We start from the raw sequence: 15,774 nt of genomic DNA, 5'->3' as shown, positions 1-15,774 counted from the left end.
TTTTGACTTTAGTCCGACTTAAGGATGGAAGCGTAAGGAGCCGTGGCAGTGATCTGCCCCAGGAGGGAACACACCACGCTGGTGGCAGGACCCTCATTCCCTGTGTTCCAGCCTCAGGAGGGGATTTCAGAGCCCAGACACCCTCCTTGGTGGAACCTTGGTGCTTTATGAGGCGCTGGTCTCTGGTAGCTACTGCTGGGAGTGGGATGCAGGAATGGGAAAACACACAGGAAAAGAGCACAGTGCCTACATCAGAGGGCTGGGATGATCCCAATGGCAGGGTGGAAAATGTTTACCAACACTTTCTATAAATGATGCCTGGCTGGCAAGGGCAGTGTGTGACCCAGGGTGCATCCTGCCCCATGCAGATCCAACCTCTGAGTTTGACCCAGCTGCCTTTCATCTCAAGACTTTTTTGGTTTAAAATACCAGTTTTCTGAAGCATGAATTCCCTCATGTAAGTCAAGGCTTTGGAGTTCAGTGCAATTCAAGTCTTTGGAGTTGTGTGCAATTCAGTCAGGATGTCTAGGTTCTTTTGTCTGATTTATATCTAATGGGACACAGTCAGTGAGACAGAAGATTTTGAGTTAGAATCGCAGAATCACAGAATGGTTTGGGTTGAAAGGATCTTAAAGCTTGTGGCAGTCCAAACACCGTGCCATGGGCAGGGACACCTTCCACTATCCCAGGTTTCTCAGATTAGGCTGCAAATGGCTTCTGGGCCCCTTTATGGGAGAAGATAAATATTTTGTAATCTATTTGTAAAGGTCCCATATATCTGTAGGACAGAAATATGCTGTAAATAGCATAGAAATCACCAGTATGGTAAAAACAATTTAGCATTCTTCTGTGTTAGGTGTTACTGACAAATGCGAGAATTTCTATTTCTGTCATTCAAAAGTGGCTTTATTTGGAAAAAATACCCCAGTGTCTAGATAGAAATGATCAGGTCTTTTTAGGACATTAGTATTTAGGCAAAGTTGCATCTCCTGTCTTTTTACCCAGGTGAAAATGCAAAGCTGCCATTTTAAAGGACAAATGGGTTTGGTATGTACAGACCTGTGTGTCTGCTTGGGTAATTTCAGATAAGGGAAAACTGCTGATCTTTTAACTGATACCATTGGATTTTAAAAATCACCTCACAAAGCACATTTACTCTTTGTATGTGGATATGATAAAGATTCCACTTAAACAAAAAGAGCCAACATAATATCTCTGATAGGCAAAAAGCAAGCAACTTGAGTCTATTACCAAAACCTAACTTAACATAATCATTTGAGCACAACATACAAAAATAATTCCAGGAATTCTGTATATGAGGCACTGCTTTACTCAGGTGCTGGCGGACTGCATACATCACTTCGTTCATTTGCTCCAGTCTTCTCCAAATTCTGCAGGAATTTTTTTGAGTGTGTCTGGGAGGACTATATCAGTTTATGTTACACAAGCTACTGCAACGCTCTTTGCCGTAAGATAAATTTGTAATTCCTAAGGCTGTAATGTCTGCAGGAGGATTATTGTGTGTTCATGTGATTGGACTGTATAGTGGCTGGAACAATATGGAAATGATGGAAGAGGCTGATACTGTGAACAAAATACCGAATTACTGGTACAGGTGAACTCCTGGTAAAACACCAAACTCTACAAGTGTTACTCAGAACAAAGGTAAAACTGGAAGCACAAGGTTCATATCCAGACTAAGGTTCAGCTCAAAGTCTCCCCTCTGTTGGGTACTGGGAGCTTGATTTGGCCAGGCAGAAGGGACATTGTGGCCATCAGCTGGGTGCAGTTCCTCTGAGGGGTGGCGGATGCCCCATCACTGGAAACACTCAAGACCAGGTGGATGGGTCTCTGAGCAACCTGCTCTAGTGGAATTGCATGAGGGTTGGAACGAAATGACCTTTAAAGTTTCCTTCCAACCCAAACCATTCCATTATTCTGGTGGACAAACAGAGTTTGGGCGGTGATGGGATCCTTCCCGTGATGGGACCCTTTGAGGTCCCAGGTCTGAGGGCTTCTTGAGTCAAAGGTGGCACAGCAATCTAAAGAACATCCCTCAGCTCTGGGATGTCCATCCATTTTGCATGCCAAGAGACAGCTGGTTGCCCCTCACCAGCCCCTCACGTGGCCCTGCTTTCACTGTGGGGCCATGGGACATCAACCTGAGCAGCTCTGTGAGACCTGGGCTGAATTCTCAGCCTTCCTTTATTTTTTTCCCCCTGGTCTTGCAGACATTTCTTCGCAGGGCTGATCTTTTATCACTGCAGAGGAACCATCTGAGGAGATAGAAGCAGTGGCCACTGGTTCACTGTCAAGGTCGCTGGTGAATGTGTTCTCTGTTCAGGGTTTGTGATAGCCAAACCTGGCATTGCTTTGGAGAGCTGCTCGGACATTGTCCTTCTTAGCCAGGCAGGTAAGAATGGAGCAGCACTGCTGGCATCCTCTGTGGAGCTGCTGTGGCCAGGCTGGAGCATCACCATCCATCTCCAAGGATGTTTCAGGAAAAGTGCTGTGTCAGCATGTCCTGTTGTTCCCAATGCATAGGAAATTTGGGGGATGCCCAGAAAATACATCTCAGTTCTACAGGAGCCTCCCAGATATGAACAGGTCCTCCATCAGGACCCCAAAATAGAAGTGCACACACATTTTCTGGGAAATCAGGGCAAAAAGGACACATTTCAGTGCATTTCCATGCAGCCACTCAAAGATTGCTCACATGGAAATACCTAGGTCACTTGGACTGGAGTCTTCAACACGCAATGACTTTTAACAGGCAACATCTGACAGTACCAAAGCCCTTTGCAGCCCTGGGTGAAATTATGATAACAAGAGAAAAAAGCTATTACTGCCACCATGCTTTCATTATGCAAATGATATTAAGATAGGCTGTGCAGATCGCCTGTGGCTATGCTATAATCTCCATGCAGTGATTATAATGTGTCAAACTTAGTCATTTTGATTATGACATGTTAATTACATGCCATCCTCATGCAGACATGAATATTACTCGCAGTCAAACAAAACACAAATTGGGGGCATTGTTTTTTTGTTGTTGTTCCATCTTCTTTTTTTTTTTTTTTTTTTTAGTTGTTGTTGCTGGAAATTTTGATGATTAAATGGATTAAAAGATAAAGAGATATGTAACATTGTAAACTCATTAAACATTGGCCAAGTTGTCCCTGGCTGCCTGGGTGAAGTGGGGGGATTCTATCATAAAAAGAGTCTGCGGCTTTATTGTTGGATTGTTGGGTTTGTTTGTTGTTTTTTTTTTTGTCCCAGCCGGGTCGATGTTTAAAAAATATGTATTTTATAAACTGGAGATCTGTGTGGGGTTGAAGAACATTTGAGTTTTTAACTCTTCATGGTGCTCATAAGAAGAGGGTGAAGATGCATCCCCATCTCCATCATAATGCAGTGTCCATAGGTCACCTTACTGTGGATGTTTCCCATGATCATCCTCAGCTATCTTAATTTCAGAGGAATCTTTCTTTTTAATTAAATAATGTTCCAAAGTTTTCTGAGGACAAGCTCTTTTTTTTCCCTGACAGATCCTGCGTAATCCTCCTCAAGGAAAAACACTTTTTTTTTTTCTTATATTTTCCAGCAAAAACCACGTTTTAAAATGTTGCTATTTTGAATGTAGCTCAATGTAAAAAAGTAGTTCCAGGGGAGATAATCGAATAAAATATTCCCCTGTGATAAAATATGCTATTAAATATAGAAACAGATCAGATATCAGATCTTCCCACTGAGATTCCCGGGATGAGGTATCTAGGTAAGAGGCTGAATAACTGAGACACCTCAGTAAGTGTGGAAGGGAAGAAAAAAAGAAAAGGCACCTCACAAGGGAGCAACACTTAACTAGACTTATAAATAGCTGGGATTGCAACTTGCCTGATTAATTTGGGGAAATAAACCTCACTGAAAGCTTTTTTGCAAATTCATCAGATTTCCTTACTTTAGCCCTTGCCAATGTTTAAAAATAAAATATTGGCATCAAATCTAAGGCTTTGGCTTAGGTAATTAAATGCTTTAAGTTACTGGCTCATTAAGAGGAATCTCTCCTCATATTGTCTCTTCTGAGTCAGAAAAAAAATGAAGAAAAAGAAAGAGAAAAAGAAGAGATGATAGAAACCAAATAAAAATGTGCACAATTGATTATTTTTTAGCTAAAACTTGTATGATGTCAGCTGGGACAGCACTGAGAAGAGGAAGGAGCCAAAGGATATCCAGACTTAGGACAAGCTTAAAATTTAGAACTGCTTCACCCGAAAATCAAACTCCATCTAAATTCCTTGCAGAAAATTCAAAATAAAACTGTTTCTTCAGGAGGGACCAACATCACTGGAGAGACCTGTTATGGATGTGACAAGCACAGCAGGGCTGATCTTGATTTTGGGTGTATTTTGGAGCATCTGGGGTGTAGGTTGTGATCAAATACTGTGATCAATAATTTTTAACTTCATGCCATAGTCACCACTTCGGCAGCTCCGAGATGAGTTGGCTCCTTGCTTTTTTTAAAGTGCAAAATAAATTTTAAATAAAATAAAAGGCATCCCCCTAAACATTGTGCTTTTACAGAGGGACATTTCAAGGCAAGTTTTACACAGGTTCTGCCCAGAGGGAAATTAAACTCTACATGTAAATGGAGATTACACACAAAGGAATCTATTACTTTCAATATTTCTCAGCAGGAGGGTTCAGAGTTATTTAAATAAGTTTAGATATTAAACCTAAAGTAGCCATTAAAAGAATGTGGATTTGTTTGCCTAGTTTTTATAGAAATCTTTTTTCCTTTTCCAGCTGACTGAAAAATCCATTGCTTGCATGATGGTGAATATTTTTAATGCATAAAAAAAATCAAAGAACTTTCAATATGACACTTCCTTTGAATTTTTAAGCACCAAATTACAGAATACTTATTATAGTAAAGTGTCTTCTTTAGGAGAGATTAAACTGCAAACATTTTCTTTACCTTTTTTCCCTTTTTCCATCTATTCTTTAGAAGAGAGCTAATATAAACACTGACATTAAACCATATTGGCTATGTAAGGCACTTTGATTGTCATTGAGATTATTTTAAAAGTTATTTAGGTCCCCACGTTACATCTTTGCAACTGCATGGAAAATGTTTTACCATGTTTCTCTTTGCAATATTTCTTTGGGGATTCATAAATATTGATTGTACCGTAAAAAATTGATGGAATCTTGAAACAGACTGCAGTCTTGGTAGCTGGGGAATTTACTCAATTTTTCTCAATAGCTGCAGTCTATAAAAAGAGGAGATTTTGCAAATTGTTTCTCACCTTGTCTTTTTAGTATTTAATAGCTCTCAATTCTGTAGCCTCCTGAACCATGCACTGGGTGCGTTTTCCATCAAAGCTGTATCAGGCCTATTCAAAGGGAATTAAAAGGCAAGGTGTAACCAAGGGGTTAAACTGCCTTCACGGCTGGCAAGCCTAACTTTCATTACTGGTGGCAGTGTAGAGCCATCCTGGTGCTCCTTGTGCTGAAACTTTCGTTAAAAAAAAGAATCTTTAAATGTTAATGGGTGCATGCAGAGGAAAAAGCAAAAAAACTCAAACCCTAAACAAACACCACCCCCCCCCCCCCCTCAAACAAACAAACAAAAACACCAGCTAAAACCTCCCTGGGATTTCTCTCAGTTAAAAAAAAAAGAAACAAAACCAAAACCAAAAATTCAAACAAACAAAAAAAACCATGGATGAACAGGAATAAAAGGGGCAGCTCTCTGTAGCAGTGGTGTGCTTTGCTTTCCTTCAATCAGGTTGGGTGAAGCCATGGGATGTTTTGCAAGGTGATGCCTGCTTGTGCTGTGGACACAGGTTTTACTGGAAAGCTGTTGCAAAGGTCTTTCTGGGGTCAGATTTTTGCAGAGTGCCAAAAAAGGGGCTCACTTTCAGGTCCAGGAGCCATCCTGTCCTCCTCTATCACTCCACTAGGTCAAACCTGAGATCAGTGAGAGATCTGGAGAATGGATCACCAGAGAAAAAATCACTGGTCAGTGGGCAAGAGTAAAGCAGAAATAACTAGCCCTTGTGTTGGAAGAAATAACTTAGAGAAGCATTTTTTGTGCTGGAACTTCTGCCCTCATGTATGTGGTTCCTACGTATTGGCATATATATCATATATATATATATATATCTATATCTTATGTATCACATATAAGAAACTGTCCTGCTGCTCGGGGAAAACACTGTAGTTATTCAAGAAGCTCTTTTTTAAGTAGGTCTCGAGGCATCCACATGAATGATCTGTAAGCTGTCCGGCAGGGGTTCCATCCAGGTGTCCAGCATAAAGGTCCTCAGAATTCCATCAGGGACATCTGGGGAAAACATCAGGATAAAACACTTTAATTATTCAAGAAGCTCATAAAACTCTCTCTTTTTAAAGTAGGCCTCCAGGTGTCCAGAAAATAAGATCCACAAGGTGTCCATCAGGAGTCTACCCAGTTGTCCAGAAGAAATAATCTGCTCAAAGACCAGCAGATTCCATGTACTTGGATTGCACCCCACTAGCTACCTACTGCATCAGAATTTAAGCCAGTGCAACAAAGCAAGCATTTCCCATCTGACAACAGATGCTTTTCCTCTTGGCTCCAAAACCCACTCACCGCAATTCACAAGACCCGAGGAGATTTTGACAACCTTAAGCCAGGACATGTTCTGTAAAGAAAGCAGCACTGCTAAAAGGGTTTCTGCTCCTCAGGGTCCTTTGCTGCTGCTTTTGGAGTGCAACAGCCACTTACATTAACATTAATGGGGGTTCAGTGTGTGTAGGAACTGCGAAAAAAGCCTGCATAAGGATTGGGCGTGTTGCAGTAATGGGCCACAAGGCCTGGTTTATGTGCACTGTACTTTAAGGTTTCATTCTCACAGAATAGGAAACCCAAACAGCTTAGATAATAGCTGCTGTTGGCTTCAGCAGGAGCAGGGTTGGCAGTGGGAGTGTAATTATGGGGTTTTGTGTGGTTTTGAGGGCTCACCAGCACACACCTGGCCTGCATGTGGTTAGGCCCTGTTTGCGGCCTTCCCATCCACTGCTCATCTCTTGCTGTTTTGGGACCTGATAAAGTCTCTTTGCAAAGCCACACACAGAATCCCAAAATGGTTTGGATTGGAAGTGATCTTAAAACTCATCTCATTCCAATCCCCTGCCATGGGGAGGGACACCTTCCACTGGATCAGGCTGGTCATGATCCCCGAGTAAGACACAGCAATGTCTTCACAAAACCTTGTGACATTAAATATGATTGTGCTATGCTGCTGGGGTTTAAAACAGCAAAGGTAGCTGAAAGTCTGAAATTTAAGGCCAGGAGTTTGCTGTGATCGAGAAGTGAAGAGGAAATGTTAGTGAAGGCAGGTGGGACAAGAGCGAGGGGAGGTAACTGCAGGGCTGTGCTTGACCTCGAGGTTTAACAAGGTGGTCATTCACCCTTTAGCCATGGGTTTGGCTGTGTCAGGGAATCAGGGGTGGACAGGCACTGTCCCCAGTGCCAGAGAGCCCAGGCAAGTAGAGAATAGCCCATCACTGGGCTGGGGCTGTCTGCTGTGCCTGAATAACCCCAAGGCACAGAGACAGAGCCTGAAACTGAGGTTATGCATGAACCATTACAGCAGACAGTGTGCAAGAGCAACTCCTTGACTCTAAAACTGGCAGAAACCAAGTTCCTTGGAACAGGTACTTTATGAGCAAACAGCAGCAGCAATGACCAGCCCAAATCCTACCCCAAAGGCATTCACATCTGGTAAGAAATGGAGAAGATGATACCCCAAAAAATGGACACACAAGGCACCGGATAACTGGGAACTGATAACCTATAGCGCCCTTAAAGAACCAACTCGAACTCTAGGAGAAATTTCCAGAATGCTATATTATTGCTGTAACTTTTGTTTTTCTTGCAGAAATATTTGTTGAGATTATTTATATTATTAATATTATATATTATTTATATATTATATAATATTACAGTACATATTATATTATTATTTATACATATATTAATATTTGGATGAGAGGACATAGCCTCAAACTGTGCTAGGGGAGGTTCAGGCTGGACATCAGGAGGAATTTCTTCACAGAAAATATGATTACACATGGGAAGGGACTGCCCAGGGAGGCGGTGGAGTCCCCATCCCTGGAGGTGCTCAGGGAATGACTGGATGTGGCACTCAGTGCCCTGGTCTGGGTGACAAGGTGGGGATTGGCATATAAATCCAAACCACTGCAAGGCGATGGTAATCACAGGAGTGATGTTGCTATTGGGGCAGCTCACCATAATGAAGCAAATGGAGAGATGTGAAAGACCGTGAATATGGGGATTAGAGGAGGAAATAATTTATTGCAGCCTCTACAGGAGTCTCCCTCAAGTATAGATTGAACAGTCTGACCCTGGGGAGCAGTACCATTCCAGCAACTCATGGAGGCACAAACATGACACAGTCATAAAGAGCAAAGTGCAGGTGTGGTGTTCCCCAAAGCAGAACCCAAACTTGTTGCTCCAGCCTTCCCATCCAGACTTGAGTCTCCTCCCAAGCTCTGGTAAAACCCTAGTAATCACTTCGTTCTCCACCTTTTCTTCTGCCAGTATTGGAGATGCTGTTTTTCAATGCTTTGGTCTCCTGTTACATCATGATAGGCATAAGGAAGATCTCTTCCTCCATTGTATCCACCCCCTCCCAAGCTCAGTGATGAGGACAATCCTCAACATTTAACATTATGCTAATCCCTGCCTCACTTGGAACCTAGCCAGTTCATTTTCATGCTACACTGCTCATTTCCAGCTTCTAACGTAGTTTTAAAGTTGCATTAAATAAAGGATGGATGTAAAAATCAAATTAATTACTGGACACTCCATGCTACTTAATTTTAAAGCTCCCATTCCGCCAGTATTTCTTGTAATCACAACAAGCTGTGGAGTGCCAGGATGGCCGTATTGCTCTTAAATATGTTGATTAGAGAAAAAATATGAAATGGGGATAAGTGTTGGAGCATTGATTTGCAATATTGTTTGGAGCTCTTATTTTGACTCTACAGTTTGCAGCTGAGGGAGCTGGGAAAGGAGCTCAGCCTGGAGCAAAGGAGGCTCAGGGGGACCTTGTGGCTCTGCACAACTGCTGCCAGGAGGGGACAGCCAGGGGGTCAGGCTGTGCTCCAGGGAACAGGGACAGGAGGAGAGGGAACAGCCTCAGGCTGGGCCAGGGGAGGGGCAGGATGGATATTGGGGAAAATTCCTTCATGGAAAGGGTTGTCCAGCCCTGGCACAGCTGCCCAGAGCAGTGGTGGAGTCCCCATCCCTGGAGAAATTCAAAAGCCATATGGATGTGGGACTTGGGGACATGGGTTAGTGGTGGCCTTGGCAGTGCTGGGGAAATGGCTAGACTGGATGGACTTAGGTGACTTTTCTGACCTTAATGATTCTGTGATTGTATGACATGGTTGTTAGGAGGCAAAACAAAAACATCTTGGATAACAGGTCCTAGGCTTCAAAACACATTTTATGTAAAAGTGAGGGTTTCTCTGATTGCTAAACTGGGATGAACTGTTGCACTCAAGCTCCTTCAGGCAGACAGGTGCTCTGACCTATTTTTTCAAGAACTTGTGGCATTTTAAAATTATATTTTATTTTCTATGTTTTTTCTATTTCACCATTTTTTATGTTGCATGTTTAATCACTACAAAATTCCAGTATTGTATTTTTGAAGATAGACAGACAGTCTGAATTTGCCAAAATATGGGTTTGTTTCACTACATATGCAACTTTCAATAATGAGTGCATATTTCTGTTGGGTGAAGTGCCATAGATGACGTTGGTTGCCAAGCCATAGCCTTTTTTGTTTCCATTCAGCTCTGTTCTATAGCTACATCTGGACATCATTGGTGAGAGCCTCCCTTCTGTTGTTACAGAGCACCTTGTTTTTTACATTTTTTATTTGAGCTACTTTAATCCTTGTTTTCCTATGTGTGATTTTTTTTTTTTTCAGTATTGCTGGGTTTGTGCTGAGGGTCTTTCTGCAGACCCTGCTGCCCACAGAGGTATAGGCACAGAAGGTTTGTCCTTCTGCAAAGGGTATTTTTCTGTTCCATGGGTTTTTCACACTTTGCTGGGGTGTGAAGGGACTGACCCTGCCCCTGTACTCTCCTGTAAATAAAAAAGCAGTGTGGTAATCTCAACACATGCTCTCACAAACGCTGAGCAGGAGGATGATGCTTCAGTATTTCAAAGGAACCTGAGAGCAGAGCATTCAACTAGGGGCATTTGAAACTAATGCAAGCTTATTTTTATCATTATGTTACTATTTTATTATTTGTTAAAATATATTATTTAATTTATTTTCCTCGCAAGAAGGGGCAGTATCTAGAATTCAGATTCTGATGGTTGAAAAGGACACAGCAATGGCACAGAAGGGGTTACACCTGCACAGCCGTTCTTCATGGTGCAACTTCTTCCAGGACCCACACAAAAACTTATTAAGCAGCTGCCTGTCACCTCTCCTTAATAAATAAGAATCTCTTTTCAGCCTCTTTGTCTCCTTCACCTCTGGGGCCGGCGTCCTGTAAACACACTGCCAATTAAACCTCACGTCTAGCAAGGCCACAACTAATGAAAAGCAATAGAGAATTCACTGCCTTTTAATGAGGAAAACATTGCTTTTTACAGGGAACAATTTATTGGGCCAATTCCCCCCGTCCATCACCCTGGGGAACTGCTGCCTTTTTTACCCCCTGTTTGTTACTTTGTCAAGCGCGTGTAAAATTGCACGCTGAACACAGAGGTGAAGGCTCTGACTCAATTTATGGTGTGACATCTCTGATCTTGCTCCCTGGATCAGTAAGCGATCCTGGCAATGATATGCATGGAAATTAATTACTGTGCCCGGCAGCGATACAGCAGGCCCCTGCCGTTGATAATAGATCAGTTTGCAGGAGTTTGTTAGAGGGGCAGCCGTGTCTGCTGCTGTTTGCTCACAGGCAGACAATGTCAGCTCAGTGCAAACCACCACAACATCCTCACGATGTGCAGCCCTGGGAGGGCACAGAGGGGCTGCCTCAGTACCCCTGGAAAAGGCAAACCAGGAAAAAAAAAAAAAGAGAGAGAGGAATGCAGTGATTTTAGACATAATTTTTTCCAGGAGCGAAGAGGAGGTGTTATGTAAGAGTACCAAAATGTTTGAGCAAGGGGAAACTTCTACCAAGCCTAGACTATTAAAGTGATATATATTTAAAGGGAAAAGGAAAAGATGGATGGAGAGGTCAAAATGAAAATAGAAGAAGTTTGGGAATAAATTCTGGTTAAAAACCTACAGGTTCATGTCATCCATGGCTGTAAAATGTGTTAGCTCTGCTAGCTTTACAGCCATTTTCCCTAGGATTTGCAGTTTAAAATACATTCACAGAATCATAGAATCATAGCATGGTTTGGGTTTTGAAAAACCCTAAATATCCCCTGTTTCCAACCTAATATCTTGGCTGAGGTATTTTGTCGCCTCCTCCTGTGCAGATCATATTTTTTTACAGGTGGATTCAGCAGGTTTTATTTGGCTTAGCTCATCCATTGCTCAGGACAGGAAGGGACACTCAGAGCCTCTCAGGGTGGCCAAGAAATGGCATCCTGCTGAGCTGTTTTTGGGGAAAGGGGGAGAATTGTCCCAGAGCAGTTGTAGGAATCCCCTCCTTGCGGAGCAGTGTGGTCAGTGAGCATCCTTGAATTCCTTCACAGGTCCCTCCTCCACAGAGGGAGTTGTGAAACCAGCTGGGATAAATGGAGGGACGGGGCAGATCCTCAGTCCTGTCCTATAACACCTCCCCCTCCCCTGGCTATTTTTGTTTGCTATTTGATATTTTTTTGTTGTATTATTTCTTAACACTTTAGTGTATCTAGTGTGAGATACCCTTTTCTGCTTGGTCCTTGGATTGTTCAGATGGAATTAATTTAAGATTTCCTTTATTTCTCACTACTTACTTCATGGTTTTGTACACTTCTAGGCCCAAAAGGGGCCCATGTTGTTTTTGGGACTAGAAAAAAAAGACATTATGATGATGATAAAGTCCCAGCACTGGGGTACCAAGGCAAACAGGGATGATGACACACTCGGTCCAAACACAGCAGAATTCCTCACAAAGTCATCCCAAAAGAGTGGAGGGCTCCAGCTCCAGTCTGTGACTTTGGAGTCCCTATTCTCAACCCACTCACAGTACTTGGTTTTTCTGATATCAAATATTTCCCTTTTGTAGCACCGATTTTCAGTTCACCCTCTTTGAAACAACCATACCAGTCTGTAGTGGCAAGAAAGACACTTTACAAATGTTTATTAAAAAAGTAGGAAACCAAAACAAATGGGTAGTAACAAATATCTTGCTAAAGGAGACAGATGGAGAGGAAACAGGGATACCCATCAGCTGGTTTTGATGCCTCAAGCAATGGCAGTTTTTGTTGCTTCCGGATCCCCACAGTTCTCATGCTGTCACTCTCCACCCACTGCCACTTTGCTTTTGGTGGGGAAACATTTCAGAAAATAGGAGGTGATTAAAAGAATAAATCATACTTTTGGACCTACCTGGGCATCTTCTTTGACCCAGTTTGCACACACATCGAAGAACAAAGTTTGGTTCTTCCTATTTACCCTGGATAGTGAAATCCAGAAACCGCCTGAAATGTATAAAAAGCCCAAGATTATTTCAAAGCTCTGGAAAAAAATAAGGAGGAGGGAGAGCTGTGAAAGATCATTTCTTTCCTAATGTGACTGTTAGATTTGGCTGGTTTAGCAATTAAACTTTTCCTTTATTTGTTACCCCTACAGACCCCTGGTTAGAATAGGATCCTGAAGTTGAGTCCGCCAGAGCATTGGGCTTACATGATTCAATTAACCTTTAAGGTAGCTCTGGAAGTTGGTACTCTAGGAGATCCTTTTGTTAATTGGCAGCCTGACACAGACAATTAAGTTTGATCAGATGAAGAGGGCATCAGGGACATCATTAGCATACTGTACTGAAGACTACGTGGTGTGTAAAAGTTGTTTAATTTCTGCCAAGGAAGAAAGCGGGGGGCTGGGGGAGCCCTCCTTGCACATACAGCATTTTGCTTATTAAATATTTCATTTCCCTTGCCATAAGCTGCAAATGTTCCCATTTTTTACCCCTCCTTTTTGGTTTCTTCCCACTGCAGTGAAATCCACTGAATGATCATTCCTCTCTTATTAAAACTTCTGCATTTGACTTGAAGTATTGCATTTAAAAAAACACCAAAAAAACCAACAATACAAACAAGCAAACCAAAACCCAAACCAGCATCAAAATCAGGAGATTCACTTCAGAGATGGTCACAAAGCCCATGGTGGATGCACTGTGACCAGGGTGTGGTTAAAGTGGTTAAAGTTGGAGCTGTGCCAGGTGAGATCTCCAGGGACTGATAGAAAAACATAACTGTGGCTCTCACCTGCAGCAGGTCTTATAATGAAGGTGGCTGTGCATCTCTGGGATGCAGGGGGAATGCTGGGATGAGGATGGCTTTGCAGGGACAGGGGGCTCTGGAGGAAGTGAACCCACCACTGATGGGTTTGGGTTTGTGATTGAGAGATGTGGTTTCTTTGCATTTCTCTTGCCTGGTATTAACAACAGTCTCTCTGTTGGGGCATTATTAAAATGCACTTTTTTTTGCAGGCACCACAGCAGAGCAGAATGGAGGTGAGCCAAGTTATGGCCATCTGCAAGGTTTAGTTGCCACCAACGTCTTACTGAATACAGATATACTACACCTTGCTCACACCTGCTGCTGTGCAATCTCTTTTGCTCCTTCTCCTTTCTCCAGCCCTTTTTCTGAGAGCAAGAGTGAAGGCATAGAAATGTAGAGTGGTTTGTGTTGAAATGGACATTAAACACCATCTCATTCCTCCCCCTGCCATGGGCAGGGACACCTTTCACAGGACCAGGTTGATCCTCACCCCATCCAACCTGCCTTGGACACTTCCAGGTGTGGTTCAACCACAGCTTCTCTGGGATAAGATGTGCCAGGGCCTCATAGTACAGAATTTCTTCCTGACATCTGATCTAAATCTCTCCTCTTTCAGTTTTAAACCATTCCCCTGTGTTCCATCAATACCTCTCTGTATAAAATTTGCTCATCCTCTTCTTTCATAAGTACCCCATAAGCATCTGGAAAGGAAACAAGGCACATAAAACTAGTAGGCACTTGATATCAGGATTCTCCATCCTCATATCACACAGCTCTTTGCTTTCTCATTAGCCTTACACAGTTGCTTCAGCAATTACGATATATATTGCATAATTCTTATAGCATTAGCCTTGCTACATAAGTCATTAATGTGCTAAGTTAGTGATAGCAGCAAATGTAGACTCTTGTGCTGTGTGATGCTAATAATATCTATGAGATTTTAGTCCTAATCCAGGGAGACATTTTCAGCCCTCTACTGCCGTAGCATTGTGTAATGGAAAATTAATGGGAAGTTGCAAATGCAGAATGAGTGTCTTTTTCTGTTTTGCTGGCTTGCCATGCTCCTCCTAAGGCTGCTGCACAAGAACAAAAGAGCTGAAGAGTAATCCAGACCACTATCCACAGTGACCAACACTCAGTGCCTTGGGGAGGACACAGGAACAGCATGAATTCACAGACTCCTCCCTGGGATGCTCTTTCAGCCTCCAAAACCTTTTGGCTTTGAGTCCTTACGTTCTGCAGGTCCAGCACCCAGCAGGTGCCCTAGAGCACTATGCTCCTAATAGTGGTACCTGTGTATTTTTATGTACTGTTCTATTTTATTGATATATTATAGGTCTTGAGGTATTTTTCTTCTGTAAATTTTTGAGCTCTTTTGAATTCACATAACTATTTCAATACTTCAGCTGGCAAATAACAGAAACAGGGAGTTGGTATCCTTAAGTCTCCCATGGCAACTTGTAGGTGGCTTTAATCTGATGGCAAGGGCTAAGAAAATGTGAATGCTGGACTTTTAAGGTGTTTTTAACAATTCTGTGCCAAAAGAACCCAGCATTGTTTGGCACTTACTGAGAGACTCAAGGCACTTGTTGGTAGACTCAGGGCAGCACTGGGCTTGGACAAATCAAGTCACAATCTGCAGGTCTCTCTCTGTCAAGGAAAAATGGAGATCATTCTCCAAAGCAAACTGTCTCCTGTGAGCACCTCCTTTTAGGTGGGAGGACTCCAGGCAAGTCTGTTTCCTACATGGGTGTCAAGTCAGTTATGTGCACATGGCCTAAGTCTGCCCATTTCTCCCTGGCAGTTAGGGATTCCCAATTACTCCATAAAGTTTTCCACCTCCTTTCCCCACAAAAACAGAGTCATAGAATCGTTGAGGTTGGAAAAGACCTCTAAAATCATTAAATCTGAGTTTTAGTTCACCAAACAATGCTGAGAAATTACTTTTACCAACCATTGGTAGCAAAAATTTCTTAATGCAAAAATCCGTGACTCTGCATCTCCTAACAGAGGCAGAAGGGAGAGGCAAGGAAAGGGACAGAATGGCAGCAAGTGATGAGTTTTTTGAACTGACATGAGTCTTCAGTTCAATAAACCAGTGGGAGGGTATACCAGAACATGAAATGGTGGAAAAAACATTTCTATGAAGAAATGGGAATTGTGTCAAATTCCTCTCCAGAACTTACCTGTGGAGCAGGACTTTGCTGCATCCTACATGTGTCATGGGCAAGCTTGATGCAAACTCAGGGACAAATAGATGATTCCTGCTCCATCTCCCAGTCAGGAGAGTATGAAAAAGGCAA

The 15,774-nt window shown here is 42.5% G+C and overlaps 1 long non-coding RNA gene across 1 annotated transcript; it reads right to left on the bottom strand.

Moving 5' to 3' along the window:
- Positions 1-1,713: 1,713 nt before the first annotated feature.
- LOC146425221 (uncharacterized) lies at positions 1,714-7,039 on the bottom strand. The gene is made up of 3 exons (XR_014846792.1): positions 6,635-7,039; positions 5,307-5,393; positions 1,714-2,509 (listed from the first exon to the last, which is right to left on the bottom strand). It is a non-coding gene; the product is annotated as an uncharacterized LOC146425221 (long non-coding RNA).
- Positions 7,040-15,774: the final 8,735 nt, after the last annotated feature.

Source organism: Lichenostomus cassidix, chromosome Z (assembly GCF_008360975.1).
Source record: "Lichenostomus cassidix isolate B80296 chromosome Z, HeHo_3.0, whole genome shotgun sequence".
Taxonomy (NCBI): domain Eukaryota; kingdom Metazoa; phylum Chordata; class Aves; order Passeriformes; family Meliphagidae; genus Lichenostomus; species Lichenostomus cassidix.
Note: the sequence above shows the minus strand (reverse complement) of the source record. Positions and strands in the feature narration are given on the sequence as shown.